General features: G+C 34.8%; 1 non-coding gene across 1 annotated transcript; it reads left to right on the top strand.

Annotated features, from left to right (window-relative positions):
- The first annotated feature begins 3,167 nt into the window (after positions 1-3,167).
- LOC135276433 (small nucleolar RNA U13) lies at positions 3,168-3,271 on the top strand. Its single transcript, XR_010343975.1, has one exon. It is a non-coding gene; the product is annotated as a small nucleolar RNA U13 (small nucleolar RNA).
- The last annotated feature ends 2,782 nt before the right edge of the window (positions 3,272-6,053 follow it).

Genomic DNA, 6,053 nt, shown 5'->3' with positions numbered 1-6,053 from the left:
AAGAAAATCTAGGCAATACCATTCAGGATATAGACACAGGCAAAGATTTCATGATGAAAATGTCAAAAACAATTGCAACAAAAGCTAAAATTGACAAATGGGGTGTAATTAAACTAAAGAGCTTCTGCACAGCCAAAAGAAAAAACTGTCGGAGTAAACAGAAAACCTACAGAATGGGAGAAAATTTTTACAATCTAACCATCTGACAAAGGTCTAATATCCAGAATCTATATAACAAACTTAGACAAATTTACAAAACAAACAAAAAACCTGATTAAAAAGTGGGCAAAGGACATGAACAGACACTTCTCAAAAGAAAACATTTATGCAGCCAACAAACATGAAAAAAAACTCAACATTATTAGAGAAATGCAAATAGCTCAACATCACTAGAGAAATGCAAGTCAAAACCACATTGAGATGCCACCTCACACCAGTCAGAATGATAATTCTCACAAAGTCAAAAAACAACACATGCTGGTGAAGCTGTGGAGAAATAGGAATGCTTTTACGTTGTTGGTGGAAATGTAAATTAGTTCAACCGTTGTGGAAGGCAGTGTGGCAATTCCTCAAAGACCTAGAACCAGAAATACTATCTGACTCAGCAATCCCATTATTAGCTATCTACCCAAAGGAACATAAATCATTCTATTATAAAGATACATGCATGTGTATGTTCATAGCAGCACACAATAGCAAAAATATGGAATTAACACAAATGCCTATCAATGAGAGATTGGATAAAGAAAATGTGGTACATATACACCATGGAATACTATGCAACCATAAAAAGGAACAAGATCATGTACTTTGAGGAACATGAATAGAGCTGGAAGCCATTATCCTTAGCAAACTAATACAGGAACAGAAAATCAAAAACTGCACGTTCTCACTTATAAGTGGTAGCTGAACAATGAGAACACATGGACACATGAAGGGGAACAACACACACTGGGGGCCTGTTGGGGAGTAAGGGGGAGGGAGAGCATCAGGATAAATAGCTAATGCATGAGGGGCTTAATACATAGGTGATGGGTTGATAGGTGCAGCAAACCACTATGGCACACGTATACCTGTGTAACAAACCTGCATGTCCTGCACATGTATCATGGAACTTAAAGTGATACGAATTTTTTTTAAAAACAGCTTGGGGCCTTGCAAACAATATGAGACTAAGGAAATAGGGAAGAACAATTATAGACTCAGAAACAGAGCCAATCTCTGAAAATTATCTACTGAAAGAATCAGAATTAAGTTGTAGGAAACTGGGTGCTTTCAACAAGCCACCAGACAGCCTGGCTTCTTCAAAGAGCCACAAAAAGTGAATAGGTTGACGTGAACTCAAGACGACATTAAAAGATTAAATTCAATTAAATCTCAAGCTGAGATTTTAAAATCATAATAACTCACTAATAAAAGGAGGCAGATGTTGTGCGCAGGAAGGGCCAGAGAAGAGAGACTGCAAGGCTAACAGCAGAGAAAAAGAGCACATGAAAAGCAGATGTCACCATGACAAATCAAAGACATCTGGTGGAGGGCAAATTTCAGAACCTTTTAAAAGAGAAGGAAAAAGCAAAGATGTAAGTGATGAGCAAGTTGATGATCTTGAAGGAGAGGTTGGAAAATCAACTAATTAATTTAGTGTCTTTCTTAGGAGAATACCAAGATAATTAGAAAAAAAGCAGTAACCAAAATCATGAACAAATAAAATGTTTTTGAGCTGAAAAAGCCTTAAGTGTTCAAGCAAAAAGATTCACTCCCCATGATCCACAAAAAGATGAATATAAAAGTTATGCATAAAACATTCTGAAACTATTTTATAACTACAAAACAAAAAGACATCTTGTAAGCATTCACTTGGAAAAAACCTGGTCACTAAGAAAAAATGAAGTCAAGATGATCTTATACTTGTATACAGCATTAAGTTTCAAACACACAAAATGTTTAGAGTTTCAAGGAAAAAATGTAGAACCTAAGAATTTTCAATTCAGACAAAGGGAAAAATATTTTTAAACACTTTAGATCTTACATGAGGTCTTATAATAATACCTTTCTTAGGAAAAAATAACCTAAAGATGTCTTTAAGAAAAGAAAGAAAGCCCAGGCACAGTGGCTCATGCCTGTAATCCCAACACTTTGGGAGACCAAGGCGGGCAGATCACTTGAGGCCAGGAGTTCAAGACCAGTCTGGCCAACATGGTGGCCCTCTACTAAAGATACAAAAATTAGCTGGGTGTGGTGGTGCACGTCTGTAATCCCAGTTACTCCAAAGGCTAAAGCCTGAGAGTTCCTTGAATTGGGAGGCGGAGGTTGCAGTGAGCCCAGATTGTGCCACTGCACTCTAGCCTGAGTGAAAGAGCAAAACCCTGTATCAAAGAAAAAAAAAAATAAGATTACAAGCCTGAGAGCATTGTATTAGAAAATAAATAGTATCAAGAACTAAAACTGTCCCTGCAGCAAATTCAGTCTAAGTAAGTATTATTACAAACCCAAATACAAATGATACAAAGTAAACTTAAAAAGAAGAAATAGAAAAAATATATAAAATTCTTATAAATAATTTAAGAGTAATTATTTTGATGAGGACACATGATCAAATTCCTTGATAACTAAAGAAAAATGTGTTAAAGAATGTATCTTCGGCCGGGCGCGGTGGCTCACGCCTGTAATCCCAGCACTTTGGGAGGCCGAGGCAGGTGGATCACGAGGTCAAGAGATCGAGACCATCCTGGTCAACACGGTGAAACCCCATCTCTACTAAAAATACAAAAAATTAGCTGGGCATGGTGGCGCGTGCCTGTAATCCCAGCTACTCAGGAGGCTGAGGCAGGAGAATTGCCTGAACCCGGGAGGTGGAGGTTGCGGTGAGCCAAGATCACGCCATTGCACTCCAGCCTGGGTAACGAGAGCGAAACTCCATCTCAAAAAAAAAAAAAAAAAAAAAAAAGAATGTATCTTCAAAATTTAAAGTCAATTACTAGAAGACTCAGTATTTAACTTCCAAATCATGAGAAGGTGAAACAAACAAAAGATTCCTCAAAATCAGAAGAGATAAGACAATGCAAACTATAAAATAACAGGATATTGAAGTAGCTAAGATAAACTAAATCAATAGTGGCTTTAAAACATGTGGTTTTGTTTTCTTATCTAAAAAAGTCCAGAAGTAGATCATTTTGTGGTTTGTAAGCATGACGATTGGGTTTTCATGCTCATGTGGGACACGTGCCTCCCTCAAACCTTGTTACATCATTGGCACATTAAATATCTGATGTGAAAAAAAGGGGAGAAAAGTCAGAAGCAAGTGGTCTGGGAGGACTTAGAAGTTCCACAGGGTCATTGGGGACCCCAGATATGTTGAGCTTTCTGCATTGCTATCCTAGTGTGTGTGGTTCTTCACCAATATGGATTCTCCAGCTAAAAATATGATGTCTGAAATTTACCTTGCAGAAAAGAATAAAAAGAAAGCTGCATAATCCCTACTCTCCAAGTATATACTTTCCGGAAGTTAGACCTATGGCTTCAGTCTTCATCCATTATTTGTAACTTAGTCATATGCCAAACATTCCACAAAAGAGCATAAAAAATGAATAACGACCATTCTGGAGGGCCCTCTGGTCTTTGAGCAACTCAAAATTGGAGTGTCCCATCTACATTCAAATAATTTTAGAAGATCAAATTAGGGAGAAAAGTGTGTAAAGAGCAGTGTTCTGGGGAAAACCCAATTAACATCATTTCCACTTCACTTTTTATACCACAATCAGTTTTCAACCATGAAAAAAATGAAAACAGGTAAGTGCTAGAAGAAAATGATGGGTGATTATTTTCATAATCTTAGGCAAAAAAAAGGCTTTCTAAGTTCTAAATTAAAACTTTTATATTTAAAAGATTAAATATGTAATCTTTCAACATCAAAAACATAAAGATAACAAGAATTAAAAGTAAATGAAGAGTTGGGAAAATAGACTTAGACCATATAGGATAATGAAGTTAGCATTATCATATATAATGATATAATAAAGTCATATACATAATGGCATTGTTTCTATAACTTATAATGAAATACTATAAATGAACTAAAAGCTGAAAACCTCAATGTAAACATATATATATAATATACATTAAAAACTTATGTAAGTTAAGGACATATGTAAAATATATATATAATATACATTAAAAACTTACATAAGTTAAGGACACAAAGCAATTTGATAAACCAAATACAAAAATGGCAAATACAGGTTCAAGAAAAGTTTTTACTTCACTAATAATCACTGTAATTAAAATAATGAGACACTATTATTCTCATACAAATTGTCAACTTTTCAAGTACAATGATGCCAATGATGGCAAAACGCTTTGAAATAGGAAATATACCACTTAATATTAGAAAAGAAATTTGGCAGTAAAATCCCAAATCTCAAAATTATGTAATGATCATTGACCCAGCAAGTCCTAAGATTCCAGTCTACAGAATATGTTAGAGTATACATAATATACAACTCTAAAGATTTATAAAATAGTGAAAAACTGGAAAGAGCCTGTGTCGAATGAGAGTTTCATTAAAATAAATGTGCCCCCAAAGGTGTCCCTTTTATTTCATCCAAAAGTGCCCTATACTTTTCCTATAAAATTAATTGCATTATATGATTTTCAATCTACTTGTGCAAAAGCATGCTTATGTTGATTCTGCCTAGGAACACAACTGTACCCTCTGGTAGATGGGAGCACCTTGAAAGCAGGACCATGTTGTCTTATTCAACAGTGTATTCTCAAGAACCAGGCTTGGCTCTGTAAACAGTAAGAATTCAGAAAACATTTGCCCTAAAAACAATAATGTAGAATTATGTTATTCATACAACAAATGATTACAGTGTACCATGTGCCAGACACTAAGCTAAACACTAAGATTTGAAAGTAAACAATATATTCTTGACTCTCATGAAGGTTACATTTGCTCTAATAGCATGGACTCCTTGGGAAAAGTAGGAGGCACCAGAGACCCCTTTCCTGGCTCTGTTCTTCCAAGGACTCCACACTAAAGCCAGTAATTCAATTAAGAAACTTAAAAACTGGCAAATGAAAAATCTTACAACTACTGTAGTAATCTTCTTCTGTCTTTCTGTGTAGTTATATATGTGTTGTGTGTCATGTTTATATAAAAGAGCTCCAATTAAATGGCTTAAACAAAAATAAGTACTTAAAATATACTTAAATATTTTGAAAGCAAAATAAAAACTGTAATGCCTTTTAGTTAACATAACTTCAGTAATCTTTAGGAAATAAAAAATAGCTTTAAAAATTATTGATAAAAACATTTAGTCTAAATTATGCAGGTTAGATATTAAGTTTGCTAAATGCTTTAAGGTCATAAACTGCTTCTTTAACTTTGAAAAATTGTTCAATTTACCTACCTTAAAGCCATTAGATTCTAATACAAGGCCTAGGGACATGCATAATTAGCCATGCCCCCTAGTTATACAAAGAAGATTATAAAGAAAGATTTAATATAAGAAAGGATCTTGTATAGTAAATTATTGTCCTAAAGTAAAATGACTGGTTGTTTAAGGGGGGGATGTTTAGGGCAAGTCAAAAAGTCCAAGAATGCCTCAGATGATCTGTGTAAGTCATAAAAGGATTCATGAAAAGAAATTTATGCAAGAAATGTTGTACAATTCAAAGGTTGTTAGGCCTCCTAAATGCTTCATAAAATGCCACTATGACTCTTACTGTACAGTTTTTCTGCTTGAGTAAGGTAAGGCTGAGGGACATGTGGAGTGAGCCACACCCTGTAGCTATGCTGGAGAGTCAGCTCTTATATACACTTCTGCCTGGTGTGTTCTAGGCTAGGCTTCACATCTGGTACACAATTAAAATTGCTTACTAACTAGGTTTTCACCAAAAGTAAAAGTAACTGAAAGTTAACATTGTAACATGTAATTGAGAGGATTGAAGAAACAGTTTTACATGTAAGGTGTGAAAGGAAAGTAGAATCTACTTTTGGTAAAAGATTATAAGTCATGGGAATGTGGATTTTTTTTTTTTTTTTTTTTTTT

The sequence above is a fragment of the Aotus nancymaae genome, unplaced genomic scaffold (assembly GCF_030222135.1).
Source record: "Aotus nancymaae isolate 86718 unplaced genomic scaffold, 86718_ANA_hifiasm-v0.15.2.pri h1tg000022l_1, whole genome shotgun sequence".
In the NCBI taxonomy this organism is placed as follows: domain Eukaryota; kingdom Metazoa; phylum Chordata; class Mammalia; order Primates; family Aotidae; genus Aotus; species Aotus nancymaae.
This window is presented reverse-complemented; position numbering and strand designations above follow the sequence as displayed.